This window comes from Jaculus jaculus, chromosome 13, assembly GCF_020740685.1.
Source record: "Jaculus jaculus isolate mJacJac1 chromosome 13, mJacJac1.mat.Y.cur, whole genome shotgun sequence".
Taxonomy (NCBI): Eukaryota; Metazoa; Chordata; class Mammalia; order Rodentia; family Dipodidae; genus Jaculus; species Jaculus jaculus.
In genome coordinates this window covers 35,823,044-35,839,550 of record NC_059114.1, presented here as the reverse complement: position 1 = coordinate 35,839,550, position 16,507 = coordinate 35,823,044, and the positions used below count along the sequence as shown (strand labels likewise).

General features: G+C 35.2%; 1 non-coding gene across 1 annotated transcript; it reads left to right on the top strand.

The window, feature by feature from the left end:
- Positions 1–1,006: 1,006 nt before the first annotated feature.
- On the top strand, positions 1,007–1,113 carry LOC123454260. The gene has a single exon (XR_006633245.1). It is a non-coding gene; the product is annotated as a U6 spliceosomal RNA (small nuclear RNA).
- Positions 1,114–16,507: the final 15,394 nt, after the last annotated feature.

Genomic DNA, 16,507 nt, shown 5'->3' with positions numbered 1-16,507 from the left:
GTTTTATTTTGTTTTGAGATATGGTCTCACTTTAGCCCAGAATGACCTGTAATTCATTCTTTTGTCCCAGCCTGGCTTCAAACTCAGGGCAATCCTCCTGCCTCAGCCTCCTGAGTGCTGAGATTAAAGGCGTGTGCCACTAAGACCAGCTGTCCAATATATTTTGGTTGCCATAATAAAATACAGTTTAAAGGAATTTCTAAAACAAAGTATGTAAGTTAAAATATTTTTTCATGCTTTAAGAGACCAAATCATGTCAATGTTACTATTCATGAAATAAAAGTACTTTATTCAAACTACAGGCTTTTTGCAACAACTATAAGGAACAAGCTGGAGAAAAGAAATCTGATCCAAAGATCCACAAGTCAGTGTGCAGCACTGATGAGCAAACTTAAAACCACTGCTTACTCTGCAAAGCATCCAAGTAAGCACATGGAAGCCACTACAGACACAATATTTACCTGGTAGCCTTAGTTGGAGCTAGTGGATTATGAGGGAAGAAAGTATTTATTAATAATGAATTAGCCTATATATTTGGCAGGTAGTCCTTATATAAAATAAGGCGATATTATCAGACTCCAAACTGAAACCTAAAAAGTGAGTCTTCATCCACCTTACCAGGCATTAATTCCTTCCTACTTCATTTAATCTCTGAATATCATCTTATTTCTTTCATGGACAGAAATTTTGGAATATTGGGTTTCAAAAATGAAGGGAAGTGTTGAATCATCTGATACTACAATACTGGAAGTGCTTTTAGTTTGATTTTACATTAAAAAGTGCATTCCTCATTTCTCAGTCTCTATAGCAATGTACTTCCAACAAGTTATTTTGCATAGAAAAAGAAATTTCAGTTAAGTTATCTTAGTAACTTTTCTACATTGCTCTTCTTTTCAGGTACTAATAGGGTGCTCCTGAGTTAAACTAACTACTATGCTACTTCATTATGTGGCAGAAGAGTATTTCATGCAGAGAAAATAATAAATATGAAAAAGAATAAAAATAAGTGCTCGCTTCGGCAGCACATATACTAAAATTGGAACGATACAGAGAAGATTAGCATGGCCCCTGTGCAAGGATGACACGCAAATTCGTGAAGCATTCCATATTCCTATGTGATGTCTTGGGAAGAAGTCAATAAAAGCCCATGATACCCAACTTCCTTTAGGACTGTCATAGTTATGTTCTATTTTCTGCTTTAGTGTTCTCTAGTCACTGCATGTGGGTTCTGCTAGAATGAAAGCAGCAGAATTATGTTTCTAGTTTCCTCAAATACTAACCTGAATAGAATATCAATGACTAAAATAATGGAACATATATGTATGACATATACATGTGAAAATTTAATAAATAATGATGAAATTGAATGTATTTAGGTTTCAGTTTGCATTGAAGCATTGTGTGCTGAATAAAGAAATAGATGACCTCAGCAGACAAGTTATTCATTGTCTTACCTTAAGTATCTGCCTACCTCCTGGAATGAAAATGATACTTTGTTTTCAGGAGTGGAATTGTGTGATGTTATCCATCAGTGAGTCAAATAAGGAGTATCAGAAATCTTTGATTTAGGTAGGAATTAGTGAGTGGCATTTGGCCTCTTTATTTTACTTTCATTCTTAATAATATAATATAGTTAAAGAGATAGGCTAACCAACTGGAAAACTTCTCTCTGATAGCATTAGTAGCAAGATGCCAAATTTTAGAGATATTATGTCTCTGATGAAGTATAAATTATGCTTAAAAGACCATAGCAAACATGTAATTTGTCTGGTTGAACTCAGATATACTTGTGTCTGTATCAAAATAATCTAATGAAAGTTATAGAGCTCATAGTTTCTCTCCTTTGCTGAATTTAAACTCTAGAGCCCTTAACAAAACCCCCCAAAATTAAGCATGATGTGTTTTTTCGCCCTGGGGAAGAATAGAAAACAAAATAGAAATCTATTTGAGTGCCATAATCCCTCACTGTTTAGATGCATGACAAAGAGTTTGTTGAGATTAAATCACCTAACCTGAATAAAGATTATGTGACATCCCATTGTCTGAGCAAGTTCAGTAACCTGTAAGAATACTCCAAACTATACCAGGATACCAAGTGAAACTCAACTTGTTCACTGAAGTATTATTATCCTGATTTCAGAAATAAACAGGAGAATATATGTGTGTGTGTGTGTGTGTGTGTGTGTGTGTGTGTGTGTGTGTGTGTGTAAAGAAGAAATAAGGAGAGAGAAAAAAGAGGAGCAGAAATTATAGGAGAGTCTCTTCCAGAAATTACATAGCTCAAAAGGAGAGCATACAGCACCTTGAACCATTTGATACCATTTCTATGGGGATTTCTACCCAATTATAAATGCTAATGAAGGTAAGGAATAGTGTCAGTGGAGTATCTCCCTTCATGACATGTGAATGCATTCACCCTTTCTCAAATATTTGAATGTGGTAAACATATTTTAAGTATGCTCCATCACAATACTTTGGCCATACAACTCTGTTGTGTGTGGGGGAGGAGGGGTAGAAGAGGATTCTTAAGGTCAGATAATTAACATTATTAGAAGGTAAATGTTTTAGCTAACTGTAGCACTGGTAAAGATTACTATAAAGAAACTCTAACATGAAATGAAAGATAAATAACTCAACAATATCTTTCTGTAAAATCACCAATACCTTCAACAAGGGTGCTGAAACAGATTCCGAGATCTCAGAGTTGAATTTCAGGTGACTTCACTATGCACTTTAGTTTCCTGACTCAAAATGTACTCAATCTTGTTTATTACTTATATATTATACTACAAAGCTCCAATAATCCTGGATTTGGGTAGAAGCATGGATAGACAATAGCACTAGGTGTTTAAGAAGTAACTGATGGGCTGGAGAGATGGCTTAGCACTTAAATTATTCACCTGCAAAGCTAAAGGATCCCAGTTTGATTCTCCAGGACCCACATAAGCCAGATGCAGAAGGAGGCGCATGCATCTGGAGTTTGTTTGCAGTAGCTGGATGCCCTGGCATGCCCATTCTCTCTCTCCCTCTTTCTTTCTCACTCTCTCTTTCTCCCTCTTTCTCTCTCTCAAATAAATAAATAAAATTTATTTTAAAATAGCTTTTAAAGCAAAGTACAAATGCAGATGTATGACTCATTCATTATTTAGAAATAATACTGCATTGAACTCTATACTATACATGAGTTTCTGCATTTGAAAATAGCTACCACTAAATTTACCTATTTGGTAGATACATGGTAAATATAATAAAGTAGCTCTTCACAAATCCTAATGGCATGTATATAGGTCTTCACTGAGCATGTTTTCAACCAGTCTGCATTATAAAACCTTTCACAAGGAAAAGTTAAGAAAAAACATGTTTAAATCTAAATACACACATGCACATACCCCAAGAAAGATGTACTCAGCACACATAACCCTAGGCCTTCTGATTCCCCATTATATTCACTGAATCTCAGTGATGGGGTGCCTTCTTAACTACACAAATTTCCATCTTTATCACTTTATAGGACTTAGCATTTCTGGTTGGATTAAAATAAATCATTTTCCATTTTCAAAATTGTCTTTTTGAATACAGCTAGAGGGAAGGTCAAATGCTTTCCAGGACAGCCACACCTGGGAGTTTAGAACTAGAATGGATCACAAGAATGTTCTATCTTACTGATCTTTCCAAAGTTGAAATTTTCCAAAGGTTTAATTTTTCAACTACAAAATAATCTGGACTTTATTATACTAGTGATATGTTATCTAGTGCTATGAGGATTAAATGACATCTTTCTATTACACACATACCAATGGCCATATCACATCTGTGTCTTCATTTTCAAGTTTATATTTCTTATAGCCCTCAACTTGTTTCATACTGTCTGACCACTAAGCCTCAAATTATGAAGGTCATCTTGTGGACAAGACTGAAATAATTTAAAATTTAAGACAATATACCAGTGTTTTTTAAGGTTGAGTTTATGATCAAATAAACCCCCAATGTAATTTTTATACTTGCCCTGCTTGGAGTAATGTCCTAAGAACAGGAGGTGAGAGTGTCACCTTATTCTTCAATCATAAGCTCTATTGTCTCTTGCTGCTTCATAAAAAAATCATTACCTGTCACCATTCTCCACTAAACTCACTCATCCCCTACTATTTACCAATACTTTGTACATTTTACTTGCTTTTAATATATAATTTGTGGTAAATAATTGGCTTATAATTTATTTAGGGGAAAATGCCTTGACAGTCTTTCACAGACATATAAACTTGGAGAGTCAACAGCAATATTAACTGAAGACAAGTCATCCCCTAACAATAAAAAATAAATAAATTTACCACTTTTCCAGATGTGTTACCAAGTTTTTCCAGGAGAACATATCTGATAGACACAAATTAAAGTCAGGGTATTTATGGGAGCTGGGGTGTGAATCTAAAATTTATTTGAGAAGCAGTACCATCTACTTTATGAAAGCTACTCTGTAATTTTTCAGAACAGTGACAGTGTTTAGCAATTAGGGTGGAGAATTTCTCAAATATATAACATGGTGGTGATGAAGATGGTTTATTCAGAAAGAAGATACTGAAAAGCCACTTTTGCTTACGTCCAACAGCCAAGTCTGAGACGACTGACTCCACCATGGGGGCTTCAGTGTTCTTTCCCTTCATATTCATGGCTATGTTCTCAGGTAAGAAAGTCATAATCAATTGTTTTCTTTTAACTCTCAAAATTATAAACTAAAACTTCAGTAATATAATGATGTTCTGTCAGATCTAAAAATAGGAAATTGTCATCAAAGAAATGGAAAAAGGTATTTTCAGAAAATATGGGTTTAGAGGCAGAAAATGGTGGCTGGTTATAGAGACATTGAAAGGGCTATTATGCTTGAAGAAAAGTAACAAAAGAGAATGGGAAAGGCTGAGGGCAAAGGCATTTTCAGTCTAAAAAGGCTATGAGAGTATATAAATATTCAAATTGATGTCCAGTAAAAGAATCCTATGATCAAATAAAAATGCACTTAATTCCTGAACTTTTTCCATTCATGTGATTTGGAACAACTGACTTATTAAATTACTTTCATTATAAATAAAATATAAATAACTACACTTCCATTTTGCTGTAGAAATCATGTGGATGATAATGTTTGCCACCACCAAATTGAATTCTTCATAAGTGTTTGACTCTCAATGTGCTTCTCTGTATTCTCTATTCCAATAGTTATTTTCAAAGATATAAATTCTAGCTCAGAGGTTTCAATTTCTTAACACATTTATTAAGATAATAGAATATAATAATAAACTGGATTTTAAGGAGCTGTGCATCCACATAGCCCAGGATTTAATTTCCAGCACTAAAAATAAAACAAAACAATTTCAGTTCACGTAAAAATTTTAATCATTTTCTAGTCCTTCTTTGGACTAATGAATTAAAATGACAAAAACAAAATTTCTAGGACCTTCAACTTCTTGTAATGGTGACATGAAAAGTAGAGGTGCTCTTTTTATCAGAAACACTGCAGGGGTGCTTTATTTGGCTGAGTACAGCAGTGATCACAGATATCCCATCAAGAAACATTGGTCTTCTAGTAATGTTGTAAATGAATTAGGAAAGAGAGCAGTTACACAGAGATGCTATTGAGGAATTTCTAAATAGAGTTGAGAAGTGTTCATAGAAGCAAGGAATAGGTTGAGAAAAAGGAGGAATAAATTTGTGTTTTGCAGCTGGAGAGATGACTTAGTAAAGCGTTTGCCTGCAAAACCTAAGGACCCAGATTCAATGCCCCAGTACCCATGTAAACCAGATACACAAGGTCGTGCATGTGTCTGGAGTTTGTTTGCAGTGACTAGAGGCCCTAGCTTGCCCATTCTACATTTTCCTCTTTCTCTCTCAAAATAAATAAATAAATGAATAAATTTTAAAATTATGTTTTGGAGGATAAAGAAAATCTTACACTAAACCCCCTACCTAGCCAGGCATGGTGGCACATGCCTTTAATCCCAGCACTCAGGAGGTAGAGGTAGGAGGATTGCAGAGAGCTTGAGGCCACCCTGGGACTACATAATGAATTCCAGGTCAGCCTGGACCAGAGTGAGACCCTACCTCAAAAACAAACAAACAAACAAAACAAAACAATAGCAAAAAAAAAAAAAAACCTACCTAAAGCATGTGCTCCATATTGGCAGGTGGACATGTGGAAACATAACTAGGTGACAGCCTGCACTCTGCATTCACATTCATGAAATAGTGTGCTACTATTAGAGATAGTAGCTATGTGAACCTGGAGAGTGAAGAATAGAGGGATATAAGGAAAACTCAGGCATTAATTAATAAAATCAGAAAGAGAAAAGCAAAAGAAAAAGTCCACATTTGAAGATAATTACTTTTTATTCTAAAATTTTAATGAAAAGTGTGAAAGCAAACCATATGATGTCTAATTTTTGAGGCAGACACCTCTCTATGAAGTTCAGGATTGAACATACACTCTTCCTGCGTCAATCATCCAAGTACTGGGATGACAGGTTTAGGCCATCATGTGCATCATAATCTGACATCTTAAATATCATCATTTACTACTAACATTGCATCTCCTGTTTTTGCCCTAGAAATTTATTTTATGTAGGAAAAATATTTTCATTGAGTTCTTATTTATAATAGCAAAAAAATAATTGCTCATTACTAGATGGGAGATGAAATAAATCAGGAGAAGTCTTTAAAATAGTGAAGTATGCATAGAAAAAAATTAATGCATGTTGCTAACCAGTGAGTTCTTTGCCTGGCATCGAACCTGAACCACCCTCTGTATAACACAGTATACCCATTGTTGATAATGGATTTGATTTTGTTTTAATGGAATTGAGATTACAAGTGTGTATATTTATGTAAATGCAAAGAGTGATATAAATTTAAATAACATTCTAAGTGAAAACTGGGAACCATCTACACTGCACTGAAATGATTTTAAGTGGTGTGACATTAAAAGAAAATTACCAAGGAATCCTGAGTAGAATATAAAAGCAACTGAATGAATAAAAGCTTGGAGGAAATCCCACAACAAAGAGAAGAAAGCACTACTAATCAAATATAAGACAGAGAAGGCAATACTTGTACTGTTAGTATGCCCATGGAATACCATTTTCTATACCTATGAAGACTTTCCATTTATTTATTCATTGTTGTTAGACCTTGCTCATTTTGGAACATAATCTAAAAAATACTAACCATATATGTATATAATGTATGGGTAAGCAAAATAAATTTGAAACACAGTCTATGAATTTTGAAACAAATTTTTATTCTCTCTAATTTGACTAAAGTAGAAAGAAAAATATAACCATCAGGACAACACGTTATATGTCAGAACCTTTTATTGGAGATGGTAGAACTAAAGTTGGTTTAAGAAAAGTATGCCTTTTAAGGAGAAGGCAAACCACTATGTTTGAGCCAGGGAAAAAAAAAGGAAGATGGCTGTAGGAAGCACATATGGAGATACAAAAGAAAGATGGCCAAAGACCCAGCACTGAGGATGCCTGAGAAACTGCTGATGAATTAATTTGTCTGTGAAATGGTTTCTGTGATAAAGAAGTAGAGACTTTAGATTTATCAGAAAACTATTAAAAATGAATATGCAGAAGAAAAGCTCAGTTCAAATAATGTACTGTCTGCTTTAGAAATGAGCATTCATCGGCTAGGGAGATGGCTCAGTGATTTAGACACTTGCCTGCACAGCCAAATGAACAAAGCCAAATAAAGCCAGATGCACAAATTGATGCATGCCTCTGGAGTTCATTTGCTGTGACTAGGCCCTGGTGTACCCTGTATCTCTCGCCCTCTCCTCTCCCTCCTCTCCTCTGTTCCCCTCCCCTCCCCTCTTTCCTTCTCACCTCTCCTCTCCTCTCCTTTTCTTTTTTCTCTCTCTCCTCTCTTGCTCTCCCTGATTGCCAATAAATAACTATAAATATTAGGAAAAAAGAAATGGGGGCTGAAGAGATGGCTTAACAGTTAAGGTGTTTGCAAAGCCAAAGGATCCTAGTTGGACTCTCCAGGACCCAGGCAAGCCAGATGCATAAGAGGGCACATGCATGTTAGTTTGCAGTGGCTGGAGGGCCTGGTGTGACCATTCTCTCTCTCTTGCAAATAAAATGTATTTTTTAAAATAAAAGAAGTGGTCAGGCCAGCCATATACTATGACTTTTGTCAAATAATACAATCAAGAAAAAAAAAAATTGAAGAACCACAATATTCAGAATATTCAAGGTGTGAGAATGAGAAGACTCCAACTTAGTCTTGGTTTAAAATGATCAAGAAGTCCTTAAGTAAAATAATAAGATGGGAATATGATCAAATCACAGTATATACCTGTTTTCAAACACTCAATTAAAAATAACTATATCTTAAGGAGGAGTTGATTGTAAATTCTTTTTTTTTGTTTGTTTTTGTTTTTGTTTTTGTTTTTGTTTTTGTTTTTGTTTTTGTTTTTGTTTTTCGAGGTAGGGTCTCACTCTGGCTCAGGCTGACCTGGAATTCACTATGTAGTCTCAGGGTGGCCTCGAACTCACGGCGATCCTCCTATCTCTGCCTCCTGAGTGCTGGGATGAAAGGTGTGCACCACCACGCCTGGCTGATTGTAAATTCTTGAATATTAAACAAAATCTTTTTACTTTTGTGCTTATTGTGTCATTCCAGTGTCTTCAGCACAGATTTCAAAACCAAGTGTCTTTAAATTAGGGAAGAATCAAGAACGTGTACTGATTCTAAAAACAAAAAATGAAGCTAATCTTCAAGGACAAAGGAAATTGAATAGACAAGACATTAGTCTCACAAAAGGCAGACCAGGGATGTTAATTCTGCAAGGACAACCAGGATATTCCAATCAGCAAGAGAGGCCAGAAGTTTTGAACCAGTCTGGTTGGATTTTGCAAGGCACATCAGAAGAATCAAAAAAGAATCTAGATGCTTCTAAAAAGCAAGCAGAATCAGGATTGTATGGTCAACAAGGGAAGCCAGTGTCGTCCAGCCAGCAAGGGAAGCCAGGGTCACCAAACTGGCAAGGGAAGCCAATGTCTTCTAGCCAACAAGTGAATCTAAGTACTTTTATCCAGCAAGGGAAGCCAGGGTCGTCAAGCCAACAAAGAAACTCAAGGTCCTCTTTTATGCAAGGAGAAAGAAAAAATGTAGACAATTCTTTGAAGAGCAATATAATGGAGACTCAGGTTAGTGTTACTATCTTTTATTTTGTTAAGTAAATTTACCCTGTCATTCCATTTTCCAAGCCTAGAAATAGTTCACTATAGTTTAGTCATAATAACTTGCAATGACTGATTAAATAAAATGGAAGAAATGCTATTTCCACCCTAACAATCCTTCAGTAACCTGCTTCCTTATTTCATTTCTTTTTTCTTTTTTCTTTTTTCTTTTTGTTTCCTTAGTTTTTTGAGGTAGGGTCTCACTCTACTTCAGGCTGACCTGGAATTCACTGTGTAGTCTCAGGGTAGCCTTAAATTCACAGAGACCCTCTTATCTCTGCCTCCCAAGTGCTGGGATTAAAGGCGAGTGTCACCACGCCCAGCTCATTTCTTATTTCTAGCATTTCACCAAAGAATTTTAGAGCAGGTTTTCTGATGTATAGTATGACCAAGGGCATTTGAGCCACTGCTTAGATATTAAATCCATTTGTGGGCTGGAGAGATGGCTTAACAGTTAAGGGATGTGCCTGTGAAGACTAAGGACTCATGTTCTATTCTCCAGATTCCACCTTAGCCAGATGCACAAAAGTTAGGTAAGCTCAAGGTCATACACAGCCACTAGGAGACTCAAGGGTCTGGAGTTCAATTCCAGTGTCTAATGGCCTGGTATACCAGTTCTCTCTCTCTCTCTCTCTCTTAAAAAAAAAATAAATCCATTTGTGGTCTCAGGCTGGAACCTAAAAGTGACATGCTTTTATATCTGTAATTATAAAATGAACAAAAACATACTTTTCCAGTACTATGGCATAGCTCTACATATCTAGAAATCTGTTATATCATATAGATTAAGGGTCTGACACAATGATTAGTGAACAATAATACTTCTTAATAATAAATGAGTAATGAATATTTCATCATGATAATGTCTACATTAAACTCATCACTCTGTCATTGCCTGATGGTCTTTCACATTACTCTAGGCTGGCAGCACCAGCACCACGAGCCCATTGAGAAACACACAGTGTGTATCTATTTACAAACCAGTCTGTGGTTCTGATGGAAAAACTTATGGTAACTTATGTGTATTTAAAGAAGCAAAGAGGTAAGATTGTCTTGTGTTTCCATTGAGTTACAAAGAAGAAAAGCATTTTTTTCTATATTTATATATTTTTCTCTTAGTAGTTGTAGAATGGGGCTTATTCACATATTATAATAGGAATAAATTCACTTTTGAGTTATTCATTTATCAAATACTTACTAAACAACCACCATGTGCCAGGCAATGCTTTAAGAGTTGGAAGAAAATAGTGAAAACAACACTCAGAAATTCCTGCTTCTGGTATACATGTTAATGTGTATCTGTTCATATGGTGTGTGTGTGTGTGCACATACGCATGCTTGTGTTTGTGCATGTGTGTGTGTGGAGGTCAAAAGTTGTTCTTCACCTCTTGCTGAACCTAAAGCTCATGGATTCAGCTAGTCTAATTAGCCAGTAAGCCTTAGAGGATCCTCCTGTCCCTGTACTCACTATGTTTGAAATAAAGTCTTGAGGAGAAGATTCATCATGGCAGGGAAAAGATGGCCTAAGATTTGAACTGGGTAGCATGTCTCATCACAACAGCTGAGAGACAACAGCAAGACTGAGCTGAACTTTAAGTAGAAATCCCCAGTAACATAACTCCCCCTGAAAGGTCCACCTCCCAAATTGCCACCAGCTGAGGACCAAGCATTCAAAACACATGAGGTTATGCAGAGTGGTGGCACACCACATGCAACCCACCACCAGAAACACACCACCAATCATGGCCTTTACATGGACAACTGGGCATCCAAACTCAGTTCCCCATGCTTACACAGAAAGCACTTTACCCATTGAACAATTTCCTGAGCCCCAAAATTCTAATCTCAATCACATTACAGGTTGGATTAGGTAAACTAGCTATGTCATCAAGAGTAACAAACTATTTTCAAGAAAAAAAAAAAAATAAGTGATTTTAGGCTGCTTACAACAGCTAGACCAAATAATCACATTTTCTCCTTGTGGTAGTACCACAACAGCATAGTCATTGATTTATCTCTCTCTCTCTTTTTTTTTTTTTTTTTTTTCCAGATTGAGTAAAGGAAGATTGAATCTCCGCCATGAAGGGAAATGCTAGGGATTATGTGGACCAAATTACTGGGAATCTCATAATCTACTTGCACTTTTGTGCTCACAATGGATTTCCTTTGAAATTCAACTGTGAAATCATCATGGATGTTATAAAGCTAATGGATTCTGCATTATTTTAAGTTTGCTCCACTGCAAATAAAGTCAGTTCAAGAATAGTTTATGAGTTCTGGATTTGTATGTTTTCTCAAACCTTATGTGTATCTATAATACTTTCATTCACCAAGTGTCCAAATATACTGGTCTTTCCTTCAGTACTCATCCTTCAATGTGTGCACTATAAAATCTAACAGGTATAAGAATCTCAAGATTGCCTAGAAAATATAAAGAATTCCTACTTTGGAACACTAATTCTAGAAATCCCAGACAGAGTTTTAAAAAAAAAGTTTCTATAATAGAGTAATGTAAGGGAAAGTTATAAATAATGGCATACTAACTAACTTACTAACTTAAATGAAGCAGACAACTTCACAATAATACATTATTTATGAGACATAAAAAACAATTTATACATATATATGCATGTATATGTATAATTATGTATATACATACATATATACATATATACATATATACACATATACACATATACATATATACATATATACATACAGAACTGGATGTAGTAAGTTTGAATCACTAATAAAAAAAATTCCGGGCTGGAGAGATGGCTTAGTGGTTAAGCGCTTGCCTGTGAAGCCTAAGGACCCCGGTTCGAGGCTCGGTTCCCCAGGTCCCATGTTAGCCAGATGCACAAGGGGGCGCACGCGTCTGGAGTTCGTTTGCAGAGGCTGGAAGCCCTGGCGCGCCCATTCCCCCTCTCTCCCTCTATCTGTCTTTCTCTCTGTGTCTGTCACTCTCAAATAAATAAATAAATAATTTTTTTTTAAAAATATTAAAAAAAAAAGAAAAGAAAAATGTTAAAAAAAAATTCCAACAAAGGAATTTTTCTTCTGAAGGAAATTATATGAAACCTTTAAAGGAAAATTAAACACTAGTCTTTCCCCAACTCACTAAATATCAAAACTATTGAAGAGGGGACACTTTCTAACCTACTTTATGAAGCCGGTAGTACTCTGATGCTAATAGTAGACTGAAAATAGAAACATGAAATGTTATACAATATGAAATATGAAAATTAAAGATAGAGATTACTTATACTTTTGATGGATAACATCTTTAATGACATGCTAGGAATCAATATTAAGCTGAATATTGAAAAGGATTATACATCTTTTATAGGTGGAATGTTTGTAGAATGCATAAATAACATAACAAATGTCAATGTAATATACTCAATATAATGAAGAGAAAAATCATGATTATCTCAGCTGTGATAGAAAAAGTACTTGATGTGGTTTAAAATATTTAATATATAAGAATATAAAGACATTTCTATCATCATGATGAGAACATTAAAATAATTAATATCATTTTTGGTAATAAAAATTAAAAATCTTTTCTCTATGATCAGGAATAAGCCAAGGTTCTTTGCTTACATATTCTTCTGAGCATAGTCCTAGAAGTTCCAGCTAGAGTAAGAAAAGAAATGAAGGTATCGTATTAGAAAAAAGGAGTGAAATTACCTCTGTCTCCAAGTGATGTAATCACATATGTAGAAAACCCTAAAAGCAAACACACGTTAAAGCAAATCACAATTTTCAGCAAAAGCTTCAGGACATAAATTCCACATAGAAAATTCAGTTACATTTCTATACACAATGAACGATATAAAAAGAAAACTATTCTTATTACAAGAAGATCAGAAATAACAAAATATTTAGGTCAAATTCTCTATTGAAGTACATTACTGAAAATTACTAAAGACCTTAATAAATTAGAAGACTTCCAATGTACATGGGTTGGAAGACAAAGCATTGTTAAGGTGAAAAATTACTCTGAGATACTCATGACAAGTGATTTATGCATTAACAGAACCATCCAAATAAATTTTTGGAGAAATAGAAAATATATCTAAAATTCATATTAGAAAGCAATAAATCATTAATAGTAAAAGTAAAATCTTGGTGAGGAAGCAAGCATCTAATTAATAATTTCTAATAATTAATAATTGCTAATTTACACTTTTCAAATTTGTAAGCTTACTACAAAGCTGTAGTAATCAAAACATGATATTGCCATAAATATACAGACCAATGGAATACAGTGCACAGTTAAGAAATAAATGTTCACTTACATGGTCATCAATTTTAATCAAGATAATTCAATGGATAAAGGACAATGTTTTCAGCAAATGGTCCTGGGAAACTGAAATCTGCTTGTCAAAGAATGAAATTTAACCTTGTCCTTGTATAAATGAACCTAAATCTTTAATGGTTAATGATATTATCTTTGTGAAGGATTAATCATGTATGGCATAAAAACAATTAACAAAAGACAAAATTAAAACAGTATGTTTTATCAAACTTTAAATTTTGTGTATGAATAGAAACTATTTTGATGGTGAAAAGACATCATAAATAGGAAAATTACAACAAATCGATCTTGTACAAACCTCATAACTCAAGGCTGAAGCAGGAGGTTTACTTTATTCCAGAATACATCCCTTCTCAAAATAAAGATGTGAATCAAACTGGGGGTGTTGGCACATGCTTTTAATTCCAGCGTTTGGAAGGCAGAGGTAGGAGGTTATGTGATTTCAAGGCCACCCTGAAATGACATAGTGAATTCCAGGTCAGCCTGGTCTAGAGTGAGATTCTACCTCAAAGAAACAACAACAACAACAACAAAATACAAATCATGTATCTGATTAAAGATTATGTCTATGAGATACAAAGAACTCCTACAATTCATTAATACCAAGAAACAAATGACCCATTTAAAAAGTGGGTAAATGTTCTTAATGAATGAATACCTCTTGAAAAAGATATGAAAATGTTCTATAATTAAACTAAAAGATAGTCTAAAGTGTTTGCCAAATAACTGAATTCAAAGAGGACATGAATACATAACAAAGTTAATTTCATCCAATGGAACATCAAGAAAGAAATCAAGAGATGGAGAGATGGCTAAATGGTTAAAAGTGTTTGCTTGCGAAGTCTGGTGAACAGAGTTCTATTCTCCAGTACCCACACAGAGTGAGATGCACACAATGGTGTTCACATCTGGAGCTTGTTGGTAGTGGCAGGAGGCCCTCCTGTGCCAGTTCTTTCTCTCTCTCTCTTTCTCATAACTAAAAGTATTTGGGCTGGGGGTTCTATGTAGGGTCTCATTCTGGCCCAGGCTGACTTGTAGTTCACTCTGTAGTCTCAGGGTTGCCTTGAATTCATGGCAATCCTCCCACCTCCACCTCCCAAGTGCTGGGATTAAAGGTGTGTGACACCACACTCAGCAATAAAAGTATTTTTTAAAAAAGAAAGAAAACAAGCATATCCTAGAACTGAATCAAAATGAACACACGACATACCAAAACTTATGGGACATAATAAGGGCAGTCCTAGTAGTAAAGTTCATAATTCTAAATGCTGACATTAAAAAGAGAGACAAATATACCTTATTAATTTATCTAGAGAACTTGGCAAAATAGAACAATGCAATGCCAAATGTTCCAGACAGAAAGTAATATGCAAAATCAGGGTAGAAATAGATGAATTAGAAATGAAGAAAACAATTTGAGGAAAAAAATGAAACAATCAGTTCACTCTTCAAAAAGAATAACAACATTGACAAACTCTTATGCAAATTAACCAAAAGAAAGAAAATACCCTAATCAATAAATTAGAGATGATTACAACAGAGACTTCAGTGAAATTGGCATAAGGCCATATTTGAAAAACCTATATTCCAACAAACTAGAAAATTTGGAAGAAATGGATAAATTTCTTGACACATGCAGTCTTCCAAAGTTAAACCCAGAAGAGATAATTTAAATAGAAGTAAAATAAGTAATGACATTGAAGCTGTGTGGTGGTTTTAATGTGAATTTATGTCCCCCATAGCCAGAGGTATTTTTAATTAAGCTTGCAACTTAAGTCCACAGCATCTGCTAGAGGAGGTGTCACTGGAAGTGGATCTTTTAGTCTAGCTGTGTGTTGTGTGAAGAGCCAGTCTGGCTGTTCTTATTTACTGGCTGTTCATGGTGTCTCTCTGCTATGGATCTGTGGAATCTATTGTCTTCCATGATGTAACTTCTTCGAGATCCTATCAGCCTAAAATAAGCCCTTTCTTATTATGCTGCTTCTGGTCAAATGTTTGTTCCATCAATGAAAAATAACTGCAACCAAAAAAGTGATACCAGGAGTGTAGTTATTCCTATGATGAATACCAGGAGTGGAGTTATTGCTTGTGTTTTCTAGATTTTTGGGACATGTTTACAGAAGGAATTTAGAAGGACTTTGTGTTTTGGACTGGAGAAGCCTTATAGTGCTAAAAAGCAGTGCTTCATGGGCTGTTCTGGTAAGAATATGAAAATGGACTGTGAAGGCTTGAGCCTTTTTTAAAGATATGATCTTGTTCTAGTCCAAGATAACCTGGAATTCACTATGTAGTCTCATACTGGCCTCAAAATTACAGTGAACTCCCTACCTCTGCCTCCTGAGTGCTGGGTGGCTTATGAAATTTAAATTTTTTTGTTTATTTTTGTTTATTTATTTTAGAGCGACAGGCAGGGAGAGGAAGAGGCGGAGAGAGAGAATGGGCATGCCAGGGCCTCCAGTCACTGAAAACGAATTCCAGACACATGCACTCACTTGTGCATCTGGCTAACGTTGGTCCTGGGGAATCAAGGCTCCAACCAGGGTCCTTAGGCTTTACAGGCAAGTGCTTAACCGCTAAGCCATCTCTCCAGCACAACTTATGAAATTTTAAAGGGGAAAAAAGAAGTCTGTTGGACTTAGGTTACTGGAAAAAAAGGCTGGTTGTGTTTTGCTCAAGCCTTAAGACTTTGAGCAAGGTTGAATTTAAAAGTAATGGACTTGGCAGAAGGAATAGAACAAAATGATATGAAAGATGCACAGTTTATCACAGGAAAAATTCAAGCAAATTTGAAGTTATAGGTTTAAGCTTAAATTGTTGATTACCACCATTAAGGGTGTGCCAATTGCTTTACATTGAGACAATGGAAAAGTTGCCAAAGGTGAAACCTACCATAGAAAGTTCAAGTGAGTAGGAATACAAATTCTTTTGAAAAGAGATGGCTGGTGAAGGA